The sequence below is a fragment of the Nannospalax galili genome, unplaced genomic scaffold, assembly GCF_000622305.1.
Source record: "Nannospalax galili isolate Female #2095 unplaced genomic scaffold, S.galili_v1.0 scaffold281, whole genome shotgun sequence".
NCBI classification, from domain to species: Eukaryota; Metazoa; Chordata; class Mammalia; order Rodentia; family Spalacidae; genus Nannospalax; species Nannospalax galili.
The window spans coordinates 9,831,040-9,848,728 of record NW_008349068.1 but is presented as its reverse complement, the minus strand read 5'-3'; the positions used below and the strand labels follow the sequence as shown (position 1 = coordinate 9,848,728).

The 17,689-nt window shown below is 36.8% G+C and overlaps 1 protein-coding gene and 1 pseudogene across 4 annotated transcripts in view; one reads left to right on the top strand and one right to left on the bottom strand.

Moving 5' to 3' along the window:
- Erbb4 (erb-b2 receptor tyrosine kinase 4) overlaps positions 1-17,689 on the top strand; it is a 1,194,626-nt gene that overhangs the window by 387,293 nt on the left and 789,644 nt on the right. The gene's annotated exons all lie outside the window — the stretch shown is intronic.
- Positions 9,113-9,327, bottom strand: LOC115072557 (annotated as a pseudogene).

The following is a 17,689-nucleotide window of genomic DNA, read 5'->3' as shown; positions in this document are numbered from 1 at the left end:
GATTTGCATACATATCTATTTTTCCTACCAGATCCTCAAGAATCGGGAATTATGAAATATATTGTCTTTGCCTCTCACAGCTCTTAGCATGGTGCCTTCCATTAAAAACTGTCTGTTGAAAGAATGAATGCACACATGCATGTCTAACACTGCTCCATGTATAGGGAAGCATCTTATACTAAACAGAGATGCCATGACAACAGAGCAATTCTAATGAAAACAAATTGGCATTCACTATAACATTCTGTATACAAAACTCATTTAAATCTCTAAAGACAAAGATTGTTATTTTTTCATTTACTTCTGCAAGAGTCAAGCCTAAAATTATTCTAGTGTGTTCCTCAGGATTCTGAGAATGCAGAAATGAAAGATTTTTTTATGAAAAAGTAAAGAGACTAACCGGCTGCTGCTTAAGGAAAAGTAATTTTAATGATTTGATTTCCACCAAGTTGTTCTAACAGTAGGGATTTAAAAGAAACCTGAGACCATCTTTTTGTAAGTGGATACACATGTACAGTGACAAAGGAACAGTAAGCTATTCTGTTCCTCTTGTTACTCCACTCAACATATCATATTTCTAACCACACAAAATTGAGATGTTCTCAAAGTGACATGTTGTAATCATAAGAAGAAAGTCCTCGAGATTTTCCACACTGATAAATTATGTCCTTTATAATGTAGCTTCAAGATTAATTTCAAGGAATTATCCTACCTGATATAGAAGATACCAAAGATCAGGGACACTGTTTATTATCCTCAAAAAAATAAGCAACAATTCGGAAGCAAAAGAATAGATTTGTGTTTGAAAGGAATTGTCATGAAATAATTTGTATGTCACAAATATAAAGATATAAAAACTAGTTACATGTATATGTGTGTCTACTTATATGCAATTGTTATTTATTTGTGGGTACCCCCACAAAAAGCCAGAAGAGGACACTGACTCCTCTAGAGCTGGAGTTACAAAAGTTGTTTTTTGCTGGATATGTAAATGCTGGAAACTGAATTTGGGTTTTTTCCAACATTAGTACATACTTTTACCCACTGAGCAATCTCTCCATGCCCTACAAATATAATTTATTATTAAATCAGAAATTAGACTGTTTTGAAGAAAAATTGTTTTAAAAATATTGGAGATTGAGTTGGTCTATGTGTGTCAGCTAAGTTGTGCTCAGTGCTTTGAAACAGAAAGTCTAACTAAATAAGTTCAAACACAAAAGATTGTGTTTTACCAAGAAGAAGTTAGAAAATGTATAGTCTGGGGCTGGTGTGATTTTTTTCACATTGGAAAATTTCCTTTTAATATTTCTGTTCATTGACTTTCCCTCTGAATGGATGAAATAGACTTGTTGTGAATTCAATTTAATGTCCATACTGATGGAGTGAGGATGCAGGAGGGATGAAAGGATTTTATGGCTCTGCCAGCCAATTCTCTGACATTTTATCAGGAAAATGGAAGAGAAAGCAGCTTCCTCAGAAGCTATGAAACATCTTAATGGCCATAGGGGTGACAGTGGCCTGATTTGTTGAAGCAGTCACTATTTGTCCATTGTGGCATAGGAAAAGATTTACCCTCCCTGCAAACCATAGTGCTTTGTGTTACCTACAGGGCTGGGATGACAGTGAGGTGAGTGACACATTTATCTCTCAGGAAGAATTTGTAGATTAATAAAAATTAATATTTTGTTTCAAAATGCTTAAAGTCAAGATTAATATTTTCTTTAAAAACTCCACCAAATGTTAGCAGCAGTTGTTAACATTTTAAAAAGGAAAAGAAAATCCTCAGCTAACATGATTCCTTGAACTTCCCTTAGTCTCAACTGATTATCTGATCAAGTAATAGTTCATTTATTTGGGACAAAGTGGGGAAACTGGCCGAAGTAGCACATATTAACTCTGGCGAACCATCTGCTAAATTAAATTCACACATGGATACTGGATAATTTGAATAGACAGGTCAACTTTACATGTGCACAAATTTCACACCTAGGATACATCTAATATGAAGCTACTTGATGTAACAATTATTCACTCTGAAATTTACAAAAGATGCCTCTATAAAAATATGACATTAAGCCATGTGTGGTGGCACACGCCTTTAATCCCAGCACTCGGGAGGCAGAGGCAGGAGGATCTCTATGAGTTCGAGGCCAGCCTGGTCTACATAGTGAGTTCCAAGATAGCTGGGGCTACAGGGAGACCCTGTCTGCAAAAGACAAAAAAAATATGACATTACTACTGGGTTGGAGAATTATAACTATACAAATGCAATATCACCTGACTTGTGTTACCAGACTCTGTGATAGAATCCGTGATGAAACGGGCATTGGGCTGAAGTGCTGGGCTGTTTTCCTCTGCCACAACAAATTATATGAGCCCATATCTTTTTTTATCGCTTCATGGTTTAGCATATGGGTATTGAAAACTTCTCAAAATAAAACTTAGTCCTTCATCTATATGTCAGTACCATGTATGATATTAAAGTTCAGGATTTTCTGTCAGTTTTATTGATGGAAAATATATACAAAATGAGTTATCCAGACTTTACATGTATATCCATTATGCATACAGGTGTATAATGCAAACCTCTCTGAAGATAGTCTTTACTGTCACCCTAAAAGGTCCCCTGATTCTACTGCCTAGAGTCAATGCTGTTCTGACTTCTTCCCAACACAGAATGATTTTGCTTGTTCTATAATTTCATTAAGCAAATCATGTTTTACATATTTTATATAAGCTTTCTGAAGATGAAGTTTTCAAAATTTACCAGTGTTGTTGAATATAGAAATAATATCCACTTTTTATTCCTTTAAATATTATGCTGTAATACACTATATACTACAATTTTTTTGAAGGACACCTGGGCTAGTTTTTATAAAGCCATTATGAATATCTTATACCTATTCATATGAAATATTGATTTATTTACATTTTACCTAGTATATTATATATTTTTGTATACATTGTTCTACATGTTTTTACTTTCTTTGATAAAATGCCCATGCATAGCATCATTGGATTAGGAACTACCTGTAGTCAGGCATGGTAACTCACATATGTAATCCTACAACTTGGCAGGCTGAGGTAGGCAGGACAATTGTCATGAGCTTGAGGCAAGTCAGGTCTACATAGTGAATTTGAGTCAGACCTGAGAGGCAGAGTGATATCTTCACTTGAACAAATAAAATAACTACAACAGATGACATGATATAGTTTTTGCTTTCCTATGAATTTCTTGAGTTGCTTCCCCAAAATAATTGAACTGTATTGCATTCCTACCATGTGTAAGAGTTTCCCTTGGCCTGTTTTTTAATATTTGACATTGTCCTTTGTGAAATGACAGAAGGAAGCAAAGAATCATAAGGAATTTTTAGTTCATTTATTAGGTGTTCTTGATGCTAGGCTCCATTCATGAACGTTTTTATCACCCAATTTTGCTTCTTACCAATGCTAGCATGTAGGTTGGCTTTGTTCACAAAGCCTCTGTTGGTGAATTATTTATGGTCATGTAATTCAAAGGAGTAGAGCACACTAGGGTCAGAAGGCTAATAAGACGCACTTTTCTTATCTTTTCATTCAAAATTTATTGTATATGTAATTGTTCTTTCTTATCTAAAAGAGCAGTTGATGAAAAAGAAGAGAAAGGTAATTCTCTAAGAACTATAGATTTTCTCCACATGAAACCTTGGAAGCAGAAAAGCACACTTTACAACATAAACCTCGAATACAAAGAGTATAGGGATTAGGGTAATGTTTTCCTACATTTTTGTAAGTAAACGTGTGTACATGTTAATGTGGGTGTATATGTCTGTGTATGTACTCATGTGTATGTGTGGTGTGAGGGTCAGTTTGTAAGTAGACATATGTGTACATGTTTATTTGGGTATGTATTTCTGTGTATGTACTCGTGTGTGTGTGTGTGTGTGTGTGTGTGTGTGTGTGTGTGTGTGTGCGTGTGCATGTGTGAGGGTCAGAGGCCTGCCTTAGGAACCATTCCTCAGGGCTAGTCAACTTGTTTTCTGAGACAGGTCTCACTGGCCTGGAACTCATGGAATAGTTTAGGCTGGTTAGCCAATGAGCACCAGGAATCCTCCTGTCTCTACCCCACAGTGCTGGGATTATGTATATACCATCACTCCCAGCTTTTCTGTATGGGTTCAGGAATCAAGCTTAGATGCTCATGGCTTCATAACAAGTACTTAGATGACAGAATTATCTCCACAGCCCAGTTTTCTCAATTTTTTGTCATTCATATATACATTGAGGCCTGGGAAAATAAGACACTATGAATATAGAGGAATTATCCTGATGATATCATTTTACCAGGTGGCCACTTCTGTCTAGAAGCAAAAATAATTGAAAATTTAGGTATATGGGTGTGGTAACAATTTCTAGTAGTTAATTATTATAGTGTGAAAACTACATGTGGAAGAGTATTAGTAAATGAAGTCAGATATTAAACTGTTCCTTTATACTGAGTGAATATTAAATATAAAGATAAATGCTGAAAACTATACAGCTATGTCTTGACCTAATCTTAATTGCATAGCAGATAAAGATGAAAGAGTATTTGAGCTGTTGTTACTGCTATTTAGATACCCATTTTAAAAAGCTTTCAATCTTAAACATTAAAACTCCAGGATTACAAGCTTCTGGATATGACAAATCATCAATATTCATGGGATATTAAGCATATCTCTGTTCTTTTCCATAATGCATGTATTTCCTCCTTTTAATTTTATTTCACTCTTTCATTATCATTTACAGTGCTTCTCTGAATTATGTGGCATGACTTTTGAACTTACACTTTCAAATGTAAGCAGCCCCACTGCTTACAAAACAACAGTCTCACTTTCCCCAACTTACCCTACCTGGGTTTAAGTTCCTGCTAATGCCTTGTTCAGGTATGAACTAACAAGGTCTTCATAATCAAGAAGTCTTGGACTCCATAGGAGGAACTATTAAGGCTCCATGACCAGTGGATCTAATTCTCTGAACCAAGAGGAGCACTTAGGTCTAGATTTACACTTCCAGTGGAATATAGAACTCAGCATTGCATGCACAACACCCTTAAGAAGAAAATGAGGAATGCCAAAAAGTAGCCATTGAATAAGTACATCCTAAGAATGTACATGTAGTCACCAAAGGAGCAGAGGAAACAGCTGCTTAAATGTTTATTACATTCATTCATTTTAAGACTTTTGTTGATATCAATTTTTAAACATTTTATTGATTTTTGTAATTTTCATACAATATAATTTGATGGTTTCTAGACTCTATTCCCATCCACCTCCCTTTTTGTCCCTGCCAAGTTTAATGTATTCTGTTAATAAGGCCTATAGAGTCTAATTTGTGTCTCCTACTGTCCACCAGTGTAGGTCCAGTCATTGGAGCCTGGTTAACCCACTAAGAGTCCTATGCATGTAAGGGACTGTCTCTATCCACCCGTCAACAGACATTTTGTGGCCACAGTTTCCTTGGGTGGGATTGGAGCTTCTTACCCACTTCCTCGTGTGTAATAATTTTCTGCTTGAACTTGAATGGGACTTGTGCATGTTGTCACCATTGCTGTGAGTCCCTATCTGAGAAACTGACCAGCTGTCTGGAAAACTGTTTCCTTGTGGTCACCTATCACCTCTGGCTCTTACAATTACCCCTCTTCTGCAATGATCCCTGAACCTCAGAAACAGAAATTTAATATAGGTGTCCTATTTAGGGTTAAGTGTTATTCAGTCTCTCGGTGCATTGGACAGTTGTGCGTTTCTGTATCAATCACAACCAGTTACATAAAGAAACTTCTCTGGTGAGAGTTGAGAGATGCTTTAATGTGTGGATCTGGCAATATGTCAATATGAGTCAGTTTAATACAATAATTATTTAATGGAAAACTAGAGTTATGCTCTCCCTTAAGTCCTGAGACCTGTCTAGTCTCAGGTTCCTAAGCCTGGTATCAGTGTAAGGTAAGGACTCCATTCTAGCAAGTGAACCTTAAATCCAAGTAAAGAGTAGTTGGTTACTCCCATAATATTTGTGTCACTATTGCACTGCTGGGCATATCTTGCCAGGCCAGTTGTGATTGTACTTCACAGGATTCACCACTGGCTAAGGATGATGATGATTTTTTTTCCTTCTGGAACTTTTTTAAAGAAAGTTTTATTATGCTATGTAAGATCTATGTGGCTAGTCTACTATTTTATCAATAAGTAAATTTTTAAGAGGACACATACTTCACCAGCTAATTACAGGTCTGCTATTAATTTACTTTTCAGTGAGTTTCCTTCTGCCTTTGTAGGTACCTTTCTGCACTTATAGCTATGATACAAGCTCCTCTAGCATAGGGATAAGCCTGAAGCTATGAACTCAGGATTACTTATGTAGATTAACCGGTCCTCGTGTCATTGGTATTAGAAGTGTTCACTCTGCTACAGAGAAGATGAGTTATCTAGAGAAAAGGATGATGAAAGAAACGAGCAGTGGGGTTGGAAAGATGGCTCAGTGGTTAAGAGCTCTGGCTGCTTTTAGAGAAGTCCCAACTTTGAGTATTAGCTCTTACATGGGGGCTAAAAACCATCCATAAATTCAGTTCCAGGGGATCTTACACACTCTTTTGACCTCCTCAGGTATTGTAGTTCATGAGTGCACTTATGTACATGAAAGCAATACAGCTTTGAATCCCAGCACCCACATGGTAGCTAACAACTGTCTGTAACTCCAGTTCCAAGGGATCGGACAGCCTCTTCTGTCTTCCACGGGCATTGCACGACCCGGGTGCACTTACCTACATGCAGACGATACATGCATACACATAAAATAAAAATAAATTAAAAATAATAAATAAAATATTTAAAAAGAAAAGGAGAGAAATGAAATGGGAGGAATCACTGCTGGACTTTTCTTCCAGAAGCCAGATATAAAGGAAATTCTGAGTCAAGGCACTGGGCATCAATTAAGTCTTAAACCATGTCTTTCTTTTCTCACTGTTTAGTAAACTTTCCATTTGCTCATTTGATAAAGTAATTTAGAAAAGGCAATTAGGCATTCCTTACATTTTCAGTGGTAAATTTGGCTCTGTATAAGATTCTTGCCTATGAATGTACATAGTATTTGAAAACAGTTTCAGCAATTACTAGATTGGAAAATAGTGTTAGTAAAATGATTTTGATTTCATTTCCTTGTTTAAACTGGTTGCCTTGCATTCTTCACAAGTGTGATATTTTCTTTAATTGTGAAGCCTTTCATTAATGCACCAGTGAGTATGATAGAAAACAATTCATTTATGTAATTGTGACTAGCCTGTCATACACAACTTGGGGAAGCAGCAAATCCCACAGCATGGGGCCCACATTATGCAACTCTGCCTGGCACTTAGATGAGTTCCTTTTCATTGAAAATATATTAACTCTAATCTTTTTAAGTGTATAAGTAATGCATTTGTAAATCTACATTGTACAGATGTAAAATCTATTTTCTAACGTCAGTAATTTTAGTTAAGAAGCAAATCTACAGTGTCAATTAATTTACAGTCCTAGACACAGAGAAAAGAATCATCATCAATAAGAAAATACCTGAAGCACTAAGATGTCACAGAATTATATGTAGCATTCTGGTCTGCATTACCCATTTTTGTGTAAAAAAAATTCCACTAAAGTTTAGTGTGTTAAAATAGCGAACATTTTCTCGTATATTTTGAGGAGGCAGGATCTGAGAATGGTTTGGATAAGCCATGTTAGAATGACTCCCTCTCTCTGCAGTTAACATGTTAGCTGGACCACCTTTTAAAACGTATTTTATTTCTTGTTTCTATCTAATGTGTATTAGTGTATTGCCTACATATATGTAAGCGCACCAGCATTGTGCAACACTCACAGAGGTCGAAAGAGGGTGTCAGATCCCTTGGAACTAGAGTTACTGAAGGCTAACAGCCACCATGTGGGTGCTGGGAACTGAACCCACGTCCTCTGCCAGAGCAGCCAGTGCTCTTAACTACTGGACAATCTCTCCAGTTCCTTAGCTGGACCAAGTGTAAGTCAAGGCTTGACCAGAGGTGGACGTCACACTTACACACTCACTCACATTGTTGGCAGGCCTTACTTTCTTGCTGGCTGTTGGCTGAAGATTGTCTTTTCTTACCATGTGGGCATTTATAAAGCTACCCAAGTACTTTTATGAACTGGCAGCTAGCTTTACTCATAATGAGTAGAAAGAATGAGAGAAGGGAATACTCAAAATAGGATCCTGATTCCTTAGTGTTTGCATATTGCATTCCCAGAAGGAAGCTGGTATCACTTCCACTACATTATATTTTTAAGTCAGTCACCAAGTCTAGCCAAATTTCAAATGGAGATTTGAACTACACCTCTAAAAGGAAAAAGAAAATAAAAATAAAACAAGGATATTTTAAGACATTACCTGGTTAAGAGATTTTCAAGATGGACATGTATTTTTTACCCGATTTCTCAGATTAAAAATAAAAACAAACAAACAAACAAACAAAAAACAAAAAAACACCAGGCCTTAGGGGGCAGGTAACTTGTTTAAGAACACAGAGCCACTTGAGACACCACAGTGTCTCCTATCTGTATGCCATATAGGATGTGTGAGGACAGCTCATTCATTTAATAATCATTAAGGAAGAAATACTTAATTTTGTGAGAGGACTACTTTATTTCTAATTTCATATAATTTATATTTTTTAGACAGGGTCTCCCTATAGCCCCAGGTGGGCTGAAATTTACTGTGTAGACCAGGATGGCCTCGATCTCATAGAGATCCGCCTGCCTCTGCCTCCTGAGTTCTGAAATTAAAGGCTTGCACCACCATGCCCTGGCAGGTTCACTTTTATAACTGGAAACAAAAATGTTTCTGTACATAATAGGCTTCAAGTTTTCCAGATGCATTCTCCTTATCTGCTTCCTAAAAAATTGATATATTCACCAAAATTCAGAAAATGCCTCATCGTGTAATCAACATTAGGAATACTATTCACATATCATTGGATCAAACAATGATAAGGTTCTGGTCCAATTTATACCCTTCATTTTCAGCCCTGTCCCATCCTTTGGAGCATGCTGTATTTGGTTTGTGCCTATTTTACAATCTCAGCTTTTTTTTTTCTTGTTTCCTGCATGGTTTGTCTCCCTAGTCATTGTCCAGGACTCTGGGAAGTTGAATGTGCAGGTGCAGAATGGGAGCCCAGTTTCACCTCTAACATTGTGGAAGGGGACTGTACATCATGGGGCAGTGCCCTATGCTCCCCTATGCCACTAGGACAGCCTCAGCTTTTTTTAACTGAATTTTTGTGTATTTCTTATAAAACATCTAAATCATCTTTATTGCCCCTCCTCTATCTGTATCATCCCATACCACCCCCTACACTGGATTTCATGCATTCTGTCATTTATGTTAAGGCCTATTGAGTCAATTTAGTGTACCCAGGCATCCCTCAGTGCAAGTTCACCCACTGGGGGCTAGTCAGTCTATCTAGAGTCTCTTATTTATAGAACACAAGCTTTCCCTCATCCAGCAGTAATCAGCTGCCAATAAATAGTTCCTCAGCTAAGACTGGGGACTGCTACCCATTTCCCAAGTTCTATTATGGGTTTTTGTCTGGTTGAGTTTGCATGGGTCTTGTACATGGGTCTTGTCCATTGCTCTAGGTTCATAAGAGCAGGGTCCCAGGAGCCTGTAGGAATCTATTTCCATATGGTTATACACCTCCTCTCTGGCTTGTACAATCTTTCTGCCCCCTCATATGCAATTATCCCTGAGACCTGGGTGGATGGAGATTAACATAGGAGTCCTGTCCAAGATCCCACACTCTGCAGACTCTTATTCTCTACACTTTGACCATTTGTGGCCTTTTGTGTTCATTGCCCTCTGTAGCATGAGGAAGCTTCATTGATGAGAGTAGATAGATGAAATAATATTCTTTTTGCCCCTTGTTCCACTATGTTCTGTGAGCCTTAGTTATAGAGGTTCCATTGTAGATGCGTCACTTAGGGCTGGGCATCTCACAGACACTGATTCTCTGTGTGTGACCAGTCGTGGAAATCTGTGATAGTCTCTGTTATAAAAGAAGCTTCTTTGATGAATGGTGACTGGCATAAGTCTGTAAATATAAGGATCCATATTTAGCACATAGTAAGAAATTACATTTGTCTAGGGATGTGACATCCTTAGAGTTTTCTCTAATATCTGTGACCTCTCCAGCCATGTGTATTTTACTCTGTTTACAGTACCACACATGAGTTCCCTCCCATTAAGTGAATCCAATTAGTTAATTAAATCCAATTAGGTAGATGTTGATTACCCCCAAGATAAAAGTGCCACTGCTTCCCCAGTGTAGTTTGCTGTATTGGTCATTGTTGTGGTTATTAGGCCTTAAAGCTGGGATTGGACCATCAGTTGATATTCTCCCTTAGCAACTTGCATAATGCTGTCCAAAATTGAGAGCTAGCCTCCAGGGATGTGCCTTCTAGGTCAGTTCCAGTCTCTTGGACTACCCTGGCCAACAACTCAAAGGGATGCACTGTCTGACAGTTTCTTGTTATATCATCCTCAGCTATATTCATGGACACATGTAGAGATATTGCATGTGTAATTTTTCAGTAGGATTTTGAACTATTACATTTCACTCTGGTTTATCACACCAGCTAAGCATTGTTTATCTCTCCTCTTTTTGACAATCATTTCTTACCTAGCATTATATAATTGCCAAGCAAACATCTCTTCACCTACCTTATTCAAACTTAGCAAAATATTTATAGAACTAGAGTTGAGTTTATTATCTGAGCTAAATAATAAATTGTCTCTCCCATCAGAGAACCTACTACGTATCTTATTAGGGATAACAATGGCTGAGAATGACAGGATTTTTAATGAATTCATTAATAATAATTTACAAAGTATAAAAAGGCCCAAGTATTTAACTTTTCTGAGGGAGTGGCTCTTTAGATATTGGATATTGGATCTGGAATTTGAAAGATGAATCAATAGTAGTGTTTCAGGCAAGAAAGAAGGGAAAAGAATTCTTACAAAAGGAATAATATGTGAATTTCATAAAGGTCTCAAAGAAATGGTTGATATTCAATGTTTCATTATTCGTGTACCAAGGAGATTCAATGTATATGTTCTGGAATCAGAAAATTCACTGTCTGTTTTTATCTCTGTCCTTTGCTAACTGTGCAACTTTTGATAATTAGCTTAATCTTGTTTTTATTATCTTTAAAGGGAAGATAATATTACTTGTGATTGCTCATTTGTTAAGAGGATTCTCTGAGATAAGTAAAAAGTACAAAGCACAGTGATTGCACTCAGTAAATATCAGCAAACACCAGTACTTGTATTCACTCCATAGATGACACTAACTGTTCCACAGTTTGGAGAAACCTGCCTCAGTTGCAGAAGCATCGTGATAACACAGTCAGTTGGGGTCATTCATTTCCTGGATATCAGTGTCAAGTGCTCACAGCAGGCCTCTTTTCCTCTTCATTTTTCCAGTTTAGGGATTCCAATATAATGACTTAGGTAGAGGTGTTGTTATTTAAGTTGGAGATTGTCAATCATTCATTAAATATTTTCTGAGATTTTCCATAAATGAAGCACCAAAGTTCCAAAACAACCTAAAGAGAGACTGCGATAGAGTTGGAGACACACACACACACACACAGGCTCAGAGAGGGAGGGAGGGAGAGAGACAGAGACACACACACACACACACACACACAGAGAGAGAGAGATCGATCTTCTATGAATGAGTCTGTCAGTTGACTGTTGGGTGGTATGAGCTACAAATATGTTGGGTGGTTTAGTTCCCTGCACAATCACTAGCACATTATGACATCTTTGTAAATGTATATTTTATTTACTTTTTGTACATTTCATATAATAGATCTAAATCAAATTTAACCCCCCCTCATCCATTTGCATACCTTAGCCCTCCCCACCAGATTTCATGTATTCTGTCATATATGTTAAGGACTATCTGGTCAAGCATTTTTACCCAGACGTCCCTCAGTGCAAGTTCATCCACTGGTGTCTAGTCAGTCTATCTAGGGTCACTTTCTTAAAGATCAATTTTCCCATCATCCAGCAATAATGAGTTGCCAATAGTTCCTCTGCTGAGGTTGGAGTTTGTTGCCCATTTCCCTCATCCTTGCTGGATTTTTGTTTGACTGAGTAGGCATGGGTCTCATGCATGCTGTAACCATTGTTGCAAGTTCATATGAGCAAGTTCCCAGAGACCTGAATATCTTGTTTATTTACATTCATGCACCAGCCCTGATTCATATGAAATCTTTGGCTCCCTCTTCAACAGTGCTCCCCAAGCCTTTAGTGGATGAGGTTTAATAAAGGAAGGCCACAACTGGCCAAACTTTAGAGAATAAGAGACTGTGGAGTGCATGTCCCTGGATAGCCTTTGAATATTAGACTTCACCACCCATTACAACATCTTTGATGATAGCCTTTGAAAAGGCTGGTGAGGAGTAGGTCTGAAACATGCAGACTGTCCTTATCAAATATTAAAAATATTCTTTTAGATACATGTTCATGTTTTTAATGGAAGAAATGTATTATTTTAATGTGATACATTGTTTCCCTACATAAATCTTAACCATCAACGTTTTGTTCTTTTTACAGTACAAACAAGTTCATAACTAGAACTATTAGATGTCACATAGTTTATTTGCTTCCTGTCTTCAAGAAATAGACACTTATTTTTTTCTTTGAGCCATCATATAATTCAAGTTTATAATACCTAAAAATTATTTTTCATTGAGTAAATAAGAATATTTTATAAAGGTTCTGTCCTCAGTTTAATCTCTGAGCAAATACCATAACAGTGTTGCATTGAGATTAATCCTGCTTGTCAATTCATTTAATTAAACAATAAGCCTGCAAGTAGAATCTGATGCAGTGAATGGAATAAAAAGGATAACTGAACATGGAAGAAATACTTAGAAAGGGACAGGACAGCTTTCCATTGATGATTTCCATTGAAGTTCATCTTACAAACAGACCTTGCTTGGCAGTGTGGAGGAAGGTACCAAGGCCCCCATAAGTCAGGATAAAGTCTGTGTGAGGTCTATGGTAGAAGGTGGAAACACAACAGCTCAGCCTGTAAGTCCTGGTGGACTGCTATACAATTCTAAGGAGTATGGCAAGTTGTCAAAGAGCAGCAGGATTTCATTGTTGTTGCCAGGGATTGGCATCAGGGCTTGCCTTAAAAGTATTATTATTCTGATGACTATATGGAGAAACCATTATAGAGAAACAGAATTAAATCCCAGGAGCCCAGTTCAGAGTCTATTCCTATGTGCAAACTACAGCATGAGGGCGTAGTGGCATTGGCCTAAAGAAAATGGATTACTTCCAACATCAGAGGTAGAAGAGGATCCACTTTTGATGCAGGGAATGGAACTTGTGAGTTTTTGTGTTGGACAGTGATGAGTTAAACACCCAAGTGGAAAACAAGCAAATATAGCGAGAAAAATCAAGGAATAAAAACTTGTGTTTGCTCACTTTTATCAAAGAGGACAATGAAAAATACATAAATCCTCTTTTCACAATTAGGTAAGCTACATAATCAACATTGATTTTTCTTTGGTCTGATGTTGGAAATAATATTATATAGTCTGAAATATTTGAATACTGAATACAATTATAGGCTCGGTTGGATATGTGTACTTCCCCCTTGGGCTGACAGATTTTGATGTCCGTGCTGACTGAGACAATTTGGAGGGATGGACTGAATTATTTTCCTATGCACCACTTCTATTTATACAGAAATTACACTTGACTGTAGTGACACTAATCATGGCAGAACCGATCAAATTCAGCTCCCCTGCTGATGAACTCGGCCAATAAGCCATCCATGACTGGCAGGTGTTTCTGTTCCTGTATTCTCTTCAATTTTTTGGCTCCTCTTTTAAACATATCTACATTTTATAAAGCATTGTTATTTCTGCTCCCACATTATGTACATTCAAAGGAAATGCCAGGAAAGGTTTGTCTGATTCCTAGACACATAGCTTTTATTTACCTCTCTCCATTTTTTCTGTCTCCCTCTGCATAAATACAGGGCTAGGAGAAATTGGACAGGGAGTTCACTAAAAAGATCTGTATTTATTACCATTGTTACTGTGTCTGTGTGTGTGTGTGTGTGTGTGTGTGTGTGTAAAACGCCACTGTTGGACACACGTGCCACTTCTATTGTGGATCCTACGTATTAAACTCAGCTTATCAGGCTTTCTGGGCAAGTTCTTTTGCTATCTGAGACATCTCACTGGACCTAGGACAGGGTTCCTGAATATGTGAGTGTGTGTGTGTGTGTGTGTGTGTGTGTGTGTGTAATAGACTCCAATGCTATTCTAGTGAAGCTTGTGGGCTTCATTGAGAACATATTTTAAAAGACATTAAATAAAATGCATACAATTAGAAAGGAATCCAATTATATTGAAATGCATCTGTCAAAATAGTCTTTAAAATTTTTATGTTATCACAATATATATTCTCATTTTCTAATTCGTTAAGTTGAAAGCTGTAGCAGCAAGTCTCATAACTAACCATTTCAAATTAGAGACCAATTTTAATAATATTTTGAGACATCTACAACTTTAACATAATATGAAAATATCTCCCAGTTTAATGGTGACTACTCACTACTGTGAGTTTTAAATATATTCATAATTGAAGGTAAAAATAAATTTTAATTAAAGTTCAGTAAAGGTATATTTTCCTCCATCCATTGTTCATGTACCCCTGGATGCTCTGTCTCCCAGTTAAGAATCTCTGGTATAGGGCAGTGCTTTTCAAGTTTAGTGTACAAAACCCAATTATCCAGAGAGCTTGTTAAATGTAGATTGATGAACACCATTCTAGAAGATGCTGACTCAGGAGTTCTGGGGTGGGGCCCAAGAAAACATAATTTAAACATAAATCCAATGTTATTCTTATAAATCATGTTCCAGAATCATCTTTTGAGGAATATAAACCAGGGAAGTAGAGGAAGCTTTGCCAAGTTGGTTAGGGAGGATGTAATCCTGATGGGTCATTACTTTCAAATGAACATTCTGGTTTTGTATCTTTCCTAATAATGTAGGGATAGTCATTTTTACATTATCATAGAATTAATATAGAAATTATAGACATGATGTTTAGAATGTGTGTAAATTTTATTAATGAAGCAACTATTATAGAAATAGTGAGATATTTGTTTTATCAGCCTTCTCTGAAGGATAAATTTTTTTTAAAGAAAGTGTTAAGATGTTTGACAAAATATCACTAAAGCATAGCAAGGGGTAATAATCATAAATGCAATGAAGTGTAGTCCTGTGACATTGAAATCATTTTAGTAATTTTACAGTACATTTGAATTGCGGCGCCATTCATCCGCTGAGTTTCCATTAACTTTGCTGAAAAATCTCTGTGTCCACAGAGAGGCACAAGTGTCAAGTTTCTCCTTCATGCTCAGAGACCTGGCTTGAATCACAATGCTGTAGAGGATAATTGTTATTAATTAAAGCATTCCTATCAGCCTGGGTTTTGTTTTAATGCATATTGAACATGTTCATGACCTCTGCTGTCCACATTATTGGGAAGGAAAAATAAGAGAGTCCCATTCTTTGACTCTCCACTGCTCTCCTGGGGTTTCCCTAGTGTCATTGAGCAGCATTTTTGATTGGCTGATATCTTTAAAAATAGGCTGATACCTTTTAAGCACAGTACTAAAACATGTTGCAGAGCAGGCTCATTTTTGTCAAATTAGATTCACTGACCTTCACTGCCATTTGCTAGGAAGAGACAGGCAGCATATCAAGGACAGTTTGCCTAGAGTAAACCCATGGTAAGTGGCACTCAACAGTGACCAGCCTAGACATACCTTTGTGCTGTTTTATTATGACACTTTTAAACTCTTTGCATATTAAATACTATGAGACATAAATTTGAGTGAATAATCTTTGTAGAAATACCTGCAGGTATTTTTTTTTGTTATTGTTACTGACCTGTTTCAATCCAAAGGGCACACCATAAGACAGCATGCATGCACATGCACACACACACACACACACACACACACACACACAAATTGTAAATAAAATCCAAAGCTTCCTTAATTTCTAGATGAAATCAATGATTTTCTTAGGCATTCAAGTAAGACTAGAAAGACCACAGGTGGCAGTTCCACTTCTAAAAATGTATACCTCATGTGAGTCTTAGGAATAATTTCCTCCCCCTCTATTTCCAAGCTGTTCCCCTTTGAACTGTTTAGACATTGAGTACTTTTGGTAGAATCACTAGTGCTAAGATCATCCAATCCTTCATTCACCATTGTCCCAGACAATTCTATGTTGTTACAACTGAATTCCACACAGTGGTTCCTAATATATGAAATAAATTGTTATCAAGAAGTGGCCAGGCAATCCAACACTAGAGGACCCTGCATTGCGTAAGGTCTTTCCTACTGTCCCAATACATGGTAGAAGGCAGAAGGGGAAGAAGGGTATGTACATATGTGAAAAAATATGGGGGAGGTATTTAAAAAATCAGGAACTGATACTTGGATAACTAACCATTCCATATTAAAGTCTTAATCCATTCATGAAGTCAGAGCCCTCATGACCTACTCTCTTAAAATTCCCATCCTCTCAACGTTTTGGTATGAACAATTAAGTTTTCAACCCTTGAATTTTAGAAGCACATTTGAACTCTAGGAACCACCAATTTTCATGAAATTAAATAAATCACTATTCTTCTACTATTCTAGAATTGTATCCTGTAATGATATAATTACAGTGCCTGAGTGAGGGAGTGTACATGTGTTATGTTTTTGAAGCAATAGATCATTGATAAATATTGAATAACAAATAATGATATTTTAAAGTGAATCATTTTTATGTGCAACTAGCCTCTTGGTATGAGGTTAATAATTACAGTTTTGTAACTTGCCCTATTTATTTTATTAGCAAAGAATGGCCTGCCATAGGCTAGCCTTCCTCTGCTTTATAGTACTTTACTATGTTCTCCTACATAGGGGAGGCAATCTCCAACATTCTCTCTACCCTGGAGCATAAAGCATTTCTACTTTTATTCCCCCTAACCAATTTTAATATTATTCTACAGATTGCAGTATATAGCAGGGTGAAACCCAACAGAAACTGTATGGGAAGAATAAAGAACTTAACATTGGAATTTTAGTGATTTTTGAATGGCATATTGAAAGTAAGCTCCAAACAAAATTTTCCAGATTTAGAGATTTCTTCGACTAAACTTCTTCTCTAAAAAGATATCACTCATATTTTATTTTTCACAAATAGAAAAATCTATGGCTTTATGAAAAACTAATAATATCCCTCAAGAATCAGTGTAAGGAACCAATGGGCTCATGTCTGTATCCACCCAAATTATGTAGAGGCTGTTAAGAACACAACCTTGAGTTTCTCTAAGACTCCCTCTTATAGTTGTGACGGATAAACGAAACATTTTCTGCAAAGTATTCAATAAAGAGATTGGACATAGAAGAGCTCAATAAATGCTATCTATTGTTAATACTTTAGAAATCATTTTGATTTTTATTTTCTTTATAAATAAAATGGGCATATTAATACATGTTATCCCTACCTTTTAAAAATTTCCTGTGCATCAATGGGGGCAGTCATATTTTATGAACCAGAATGTGCCACAAAAGTAA